This window comes from Ostrinia furnacalis, unplaced genomic scaffold (genome assembly GCF_004193835.3).
Source record: "Ostrinia furnacalis isolate ACB-3 unplaced genomic scaffold, ASM419383v2 OfSCF6825, whole genome shotgun sequence".
NCBI classification, from domain to species: Eukaryota; Metazoa; Arthropoda; class Insecta; order Lepidoptera; family Crambidae; genus Ostrinia; species Ostrinia furnacalis.
The window spans coordinates 47,172-55,629 of NW_021137064.1; positions in this window are offsets into that span (position 1 = coordinate 47,172).

Sequence of the window (8,458 nt, forward strand, 5' to 3'; positions counted from 1 at the left end):
TTTGACTTTTAAAAGGTTAATGCCCATTTTCACCAACAATCCCTAATTTTTAAGTGACCCATATGGACTTATCAGGAATTTTGTTTTCATAGGGTCACTTAAAAATTAGGGATATATGGTGAAAACAGGCATAAGTCACATATTTTGACTAAAATGTAGAACTGTAAAATTAGGGCTTATAGAGTTAAGGCGCGTAGAGTAAGAAGCTTGGCTCTACATGAGATTTGATAAGTTACTTTTTGATATGGTAGCCAGTTATTATGGTACACGAAAATGTTTCGTTTGGGATTTATGATCTATTTAGAACTTTTCATATCTTATCTTTAGGTAAAGTTACTGATATGTATGATAATTAAACTTATTATATATTATTTGCACTCACCTTCAAAGTCATAATCATAGCCCCAAGTTCTTTTGAATGTAAGAGTATTTTGTCCCTCGTTTGTAAGGCTGAGGTCAATATAATAAAAACAAACATAATAACAAAAGGAAAGGTTTTCTTATAAACATTACGCTAGAACGAGGGTCGAAGCACTGCGCAATAGGGGCTAATACAATAACATAAAACATCTAAGTCGAAAACCTCGCCAAACAACGTAAGACATGAAGGCACAGTAGAACCACTTTGTCAGTTTTTATGTAAACGATCTGTCTTTACTAAAATACGTTCGTTCGTTCGTTTCAGCCAAATTTAATGACGTCCACTGCTGGATAAAGGCCTCCCCCAAGGATTTCCACAAAGACCGGTATTGCGCCGCACCAATCCAGGCACCTCTTTCTTTTTAAAAATAAAGGAATGTTTTCATTGAGTAAATCTTTCTATCTACATTACAAAATTCCACCCTGTGTATAAAATGCCCTCGAGATCATTGTAATGTAATTTTTAAAGGAGAACAACCATTTTGGGCCCAAGTTTGTACAGAGTTGTACATTGGTAGGTTTTTGATATTATATTACGCATACATTAGGGAGTATTTTACGGTAAAAATGATAATTTTAACTGATGTCGTAAGTCGTATACAATAATAAAAACGAATTAATGATTTAATCTAAGATAACGTAAAATGGAACGTTAAAAGTCAATCGATTAAAGACTCAATACACTATACTGTCCCACCAAACTCATTGACAGGGGGGCGCCACCATCGTTCAACTATATAGTTTCTAACATGGCAAAAATCGGAACCAGCGATCCGGTATTGACGGTGGCGCCCCCTGTCAATGTCACGGGTGGGACAATTCAGTGTATTTGATCTTTAAGAAGGTTTGTACTGACAGATGACAAAACTAAAATGATTGAATGAATTTAATGAATGAAAATAATTCGTTTTGTCATCTGTCAATGCAGCAATGTCACTTGCGAATCACAGATGAGACCACAGATTAGAGAGTATGACTAAAGGCTTAGATAGATTAAAAGGTGAGACTGTTGCGAATGCTTGTTGAATTGAATTAATAAAATAATAAATCTTTGGACAATTTCACACAGCGCCAGCTAGCCCCAAAGTAAGCAACTCAATGCTTGTGTTATGGGTGCTAGCTTAACGGATATACTACTTATATACTTTTTTTTTTTAAATACATAAATATTATACATAGTCACACCCAGACCCATCACAGAAATTAAAATTCATCATTTCAATTTCTGCCCGGCCGGGAATCGAACCCGGGACCTCTCGGCATAGTAGTCCGTTCTGAACCACTACACCAAACGGCCGACTGAATTAAAACGAANGGAACTGACGGCCTTCTTATGGCTAAAATGATCATGATGATGATGATGAAAGCGAATGAAGGGCTAATAGCTTGGGTAGTTCATCGTAGGTATAATCACAGAATAATAATAAGTACTATCCTTTCCTTTTCAATGTTTCTTTTAGTTATTAATAGATTCTAGTCATAGTACATACCTACTCGTATGTATGATTGTGTTATACTGTGATTTATAATAAGTACTTAGTGGAATTACTGCTTTCAAAACGTGAATTAGAACTGGCCCCATAGCAGAAATTTTCCTACATCTAAATGCCCTTTGAAATTGTATATTGGTTATGGCTATTGGAGCGGGTACCACTTTCCATACATTTGTGCCCATCATCCTTTGTCCCGGTATTCAAGTTTTTTTTTACTTAAATTTGTTTAGTTTTATTTTCTTTAAATAAAATCTTTCAATGTATTAACTGTAATTCATTTCTCATGACTGTACTCTGTCCAGTTGCTAATCCGTCCACCTGAGAATCTGTCCAGTTGCGAATCTGTCCACTTGCTATGGAGGGTTTTTTTTCCGTTGCAAATCTAGACTACGCGATGTTTCAAACTTTCAAATACCTAATCATATTTTATCATTTAATACCAGAATAGTACAAATAAAATCCTTGAGATCATTGAAAAAAATACTTTTATTTACAGGTTTCTCTTAAATCTACTCTAACCACTTTTAAGACTATTTATTGTACATCTTCATAGAAGGCAGGCTTACGATTACCTTATGCTACGACAATTACATAACTTATCCACGCTAGACGGTAGTGACGCGTTTATACTTGCCGTTCCAAATTTCAGACTGCACAAGATTGGTAATTCATTTATGGGGAAATGTATTAAACTTTTCAATAAATTACCACAAACTGTTGTAGAATTGCCCATTCATAAATTTAAAGCACATTATCAAAAGCACCTTAATGAAAAAGGGCTACTATAAAATTGATGATTATATCTATATATATANGGGGAATAATGAAAACTAATAATGGCTAAGGATGAACGGCAAACACTGAAGTCTTAGGCCGAGTTGCACCACCTAACTTTAACCGTTACTATAACAGTAACCGGTGTTTTTTGTGTGGAGTTTGACAGATTTTTGACGTTTGTTAAAGTTAAAGTAAGATGGTGCAACCCAGCCTTACAGTTAGGGGCGAATTTGCAATACAATCTGAAGTTTTGCCAATTTCATTTAAAACTGCGCAGTTTTTTCTCGTATAAAAAAGCAGTTATGGTGCCTCAATTGGAATTTAGTATTTATGTTTAGATTTAAAAGGCTACTGACAACGCCATTCTTGTGGAGTTTTGGGCTGACGCTAAATGTGTAGGTTTGTTGTCCTTTCGACACGAAAAGAAGATTATTTATGTAATGTATGTAATGCGCTGTAACTTCTTTACTACTACTCGTAATATTATAAATGCGAAAGTTTGTAAGGTGTATGTTTGTTACTCTTTCAGGCAAAAACTACTGAACAGTGAAGCTGTGGGCAAAAGCTAGTAGCGTATAACCGAGTAACTGAAGTAGGAACCTACTTAGTTATATCTCATATTTATTTTCTTCCTGCGTAAAAAATAAAACAACTGTATTGTGATTTTCTCATACCATAATTGTTTAATTTACTAAACATATTATTTCATTATTTTGTGATATAATATAAACCTCTAGCATACTATAACATGCGTCGCGTCGTTCTAACCTTTACAAGTAATATACACGTTGCCGTACGTTACCGTCCATATATTTATAAAAGCGTCCATTAGGTCGCCGAACCGAATTCGGTTCTCCGCCGTTCGCAGCGATTCGGCGAACGTGCTCGCGAGCATTTTAGTGCCCACTGAAATAATGTTCGATTCGGCGCCCTGATAGATGCTGGGATTTACACACTATTATTTATAACAATATTGCCTCTAATACGAAGTGTATGTATGTGCATTGCAATATATACATAACTATAATTATTTCCATCTATTTTTTACGATTCAACTATATTTTTTGTAAATATTTTACTTAATAAATTAAATCTACTATACTATGAATCTGTAACTATGTAATTACTGTTAGAAATATTAAAAATTGTCAAAAATGCGAATAATTGTTTTTTAAACAATTCAAAATTGCTTGAAACTTGAAAAAATCGACTGACCCATATGGGATTCGAACCTCTGACTGACACACTAGCAACCTGTCGAGTTTTTCAAGTGTTCTTCACACAGTGAGCTTGCAATTTACTTGTCTATGCTCTCCAAAAGCGACACATCTATTACTATAAAAAATTACACCAGTGTCCATAACTATACACTACGTATAATCCTACGTCGAGTTCATATACAATGGTTGTATAAAACAAGATGGCGGACCGTATACACCCTTGTCTACACCTAAAATTAACTCACAATAACATTTTCTTATCTAAAACAAAAAAACACGTAACAACAAATCGAAATAATCTGTAATTACTAATTATCTTTAATTGTATCGGTCCGCCATCTTGTTCTGACATACACGGTGGGGGTGGGGGGTTATATAATATAATATGGACGGTACTGTACAGTATAAATTTATACAACTAGTTATACTAACGCTATTTATACTATGTCATATTTTAAAAGCCGGGAAACAGAATCAATAGCTTTTTTTTAATTTATTTTTACTTTTAGGCACTTCAGGAAAGGTGTAGTCATGTGGTCTAAAGGTGTATTTACACTGCAGCGGGGCGTTCGCGGAGCTTTCGTGGGGCTTACGCGGGGCTTTTGTGAAATGTATGTTGCAATGTAAATACACCTTTTATATAGGGTCGGCAGTGACGTAAAGCAATGTACATAAAGAATTTTGAACGAAACAACATAACTATATATGCTAAATATACATAAAATGCTTTCAAGTAAATATTTACATTTCTATGTAGCACAATTAAAAATCAAAGTATAGTTTTTTCAATTATCATACTAAAATACTTCGTTTTTATGTAAAAGCATGCTTCAATAATGTTCTGAAAATGCTTTTTATACACGAATAATTAAAAATTTTGGAATACTATCATGATAAAATCAAAATAATGTTAAAATACTTCAAAAAATTTCACTATTTACCTTATTATTTACATAATACGAACAATTTAAACCAAAAATGATGAGAAAATTATGAAAGATACTGCCAACGCGTGCCAAATGACTTCCACACCAAAAATACAGAGAATACAAGAGAAAAATTATCCTAAATATACGCCAAATTTTATATGAGGTCTACCAGTTGTTTGCAATTTGTACTATACGGACAAAACCAAAGGCCCAGTTTGTGTATTGTGAAACTCATAAAATTGATGCTCATAGTGCCCACAGAAACCAGTATTATAAAGCTAAATTAGTTTGAATGATTAATTTTAATCTCAGGAAGTACCGGTTGGAATTAAAATATTATTTTTGTGATAACGATATTATTGTATCAACACCGCACTGATTTAAGTGACAATCTTGACAGTTATGACAAATCAATAAATGTACAGTCAAAATTACTTTGAGATATTTGCGTAAGGAAAATTAAGCACATACTACCAAATGATGCTCAATTTTAATCCTACAATTTATAATAGAATGTAATCAGTCGAAATACTGCTCGAGTTTGAGTGTATTTTAGAGTACGGAAGTGTAAGCTGTCAAATTTAGAGTTTCACAACTTTATTTAAAATACTTTTTAGTTTCTGATGTTGGTAAAACCCTTTAGAACCTTCGACAAGGAAATTACATGTTTTGAACCATATTACCTTGTGTTAAGGTCTGAAAACGAACAATGAACTTAACGCCTGTATGGTTAAAATAATTGAATAGTTAAAATGATCACTTAAATATTATTGAGTAAAGACCTCACAAGCGATTATAGTGTGCAATTGGCAAACCTATTTTGCTTTTAAAAATGTCAAATTCAACGTGACACTTTGTACACATGTATGTACAAATCTTTTGGCAAAGTTTTACACTTTGCAAATAAGATTCTCCATGCCTAGGCCTATTCGTTCATCTTTGCAAACATCTTCACAAATATTTTCAAGGCGAGAGTAGGTAAATAAGCACTTACATGGCAGGTATGTACTAGACAGCATCTCACTTAACACCAGGTGCGATTGCGGTCAAATACCTGCCTTGTTCAGCATAAAAAAAACATGCATATGACCTGCATTACATTATTTTCACTTATTACAAAATGTCACGTTAAATTTGACAGAGCCGTAATAAAATTTGAGCTAACACATAGCTTGTAACTACCGCATAAAATTGTGACTAAAATACGTTATAATTTAACAGTATTGGGGATATTATGAGCAAAACTTTCGCTGGTGTTGCCATGTTTTATTAATTTATTGATAACTATCCGCCCCTGCTTCGTACAGGTACAATACTTAAAAACCATAGAGATTTAGAGAGATGCCAACTAGAAATTCACACACAAGTAATCAAAATATGTGCTCATTATCCACTGCGGTATCAGTCCTCAACGTTCGAATAATCTTTAGTACTACGCAAGCAATGTAAACTGTTCACATTATGACGTCGCTGCTGTCATCATTGCTGTCACGAGCAATGTGTTCTGTTTTTGGGCATATTGCTGCGACACCGGCCCCGCCCCCTTGTCACATCTCCCTTTAGTTTCTGTGATCTGTTAAAAACCTTCCTCTTGAATCACTATCTATTAAAAAAACCGCAACAAAATCCGTTGCGTACTTTTAAAGATTAAACATACATAGGGACAGACAGCGAATTTGTTTTATACTGAGCAGTTTCATATACTAAAAAATATATTTTGATATACTTTAATACAGCAGAAGAAATGGGATTATAGTGCCCATTGATGTACTGATTTGAAGACAAAATTATATTTGTTTGCTATATTTTTAGATTCTCCTAAGACTCGAACCAAGTGGTGATAGGGCCAGCTATATTTGGGACGTGTATAAATGCCCTTAAAAGGGCTTACATGCTTATAAAGACTTTAGATTCTTAATTGTTAGAGGGGGAAATGCTAATAATTCGAATTTTAATGATTTTAATAGTATATGGCAACACCAACGACACCTAAGAATTTATTAAAAACTAAAAAATAAAACGTATACATCCTACATGACATTAAAAGGTTGTCTACATCTTAAACTATATAAAATCACTAAAATAAGACCGATACACGAGTTATGATATTAATAATAATAAAAAACAAACAATTTTATACCAAAAAGGTATTAATTTTTCACTCCTGGCAACCCTGATCGTCTGACGAAAATAAAAACAACACACTATATTTATGTTTATATTATATACCGTTGGTGGCGTGTGAAAATTATGTATACTTTCCTTTTGTATGTATATTTCTTTAATTTTATTGTGTGAAAGAGATAGCCGCGCTCGAGTTTTTCTCGAGTGATAGAGAAAACTATATTATACACAGTGCCCGCACTGTTTTGAATCGAATTGACATTATTCATATTGTATTTTAGGCAATTTTTAAATTTCTTCTAAATGTCAAAGTGACACGTCAACATTTTGACAGCTGACATTGTGTGTCAGAACCAAATCCTATCACATTCCATACACCTTCCATCTGCTGTTAAACTAAATGCAATAATAGGAATCCTGTCAACATTTGACAGCGACCCCTAAAATTGTAAAACACTCCATCTCCTTCTGTCATTGCTGAATTGACATGCGCCAGAAAGAGACGGCCTACCCTGCAAAGTTTCCACACACTATACCCGCCTCTCTCAGTCTCTATTAGAGTGAGAGAGACAGATATACATACTTTTCACACACCACTAACATTCTGCTATTACACCTAAGGAATACCCATAATATGTGCATTTTTTTTAATGTACATTTTTTAGTAGACCATAAATGTACAATACTTTTTTTTTTCATTTATTCATTTAATAATTAATTAAAACTAGGATAGGATAAATGGACAGCCTTACTGGTTAGGCTAGATATTAGATACAGGGTGATATTATTTTTTGTAACCTTCTTAAGGCATTTGAACCTTGTCTTAAGGTTCAATATTTAAAGTAAAACTACTTGAATGAGAAAAAATTCACCATTTTGAACTTATTGAGTTCCATCTTATTACTGTTTAAAGTAAAAATTTAATACCACCCTATGTTTCCTAAAGTGTGCAAGGTTTTTCCCACTGACGTTCCAAAATGAATTCTTAATTAAAGGCCGTAAGGTTTATATTACAACAAGTAAATTTAAACCGATCCTGAATTGATCAAATTTGAACTCTATGGATCAGTAAAGAGGTACAAACTTCAGTGGAGAAAAACTATTTTTATATTTAAAATATTTAACTTACAATTCACATAACATTAAAATGTAGTTACCGTTTTTTTTTTGTTATATTATGTAATATTTTTTTTATTTATAATACACAATTTTTAATCATTACAATTATTTAAATTTTACTCGAGAAAGAATTTAAAAAAATCAGTATGAATGTTATTACATACTATTTTGTATATTTATACATCCCAGACGCTCGTATCACACTCGCTATGAATCTACACTCTATTGTGATTGGTTTAAGTATTGAAATTGCTTGAATTTGAATCTGAAATAAAATATGGCTGACAATAGTGACTGAGTTTCTTGCGCTGCTTCTTCTCAGCACTGGCCCATTTATTGTCCTGAAGCAGTGGTAGGGTTAATACTGGGACGTGTA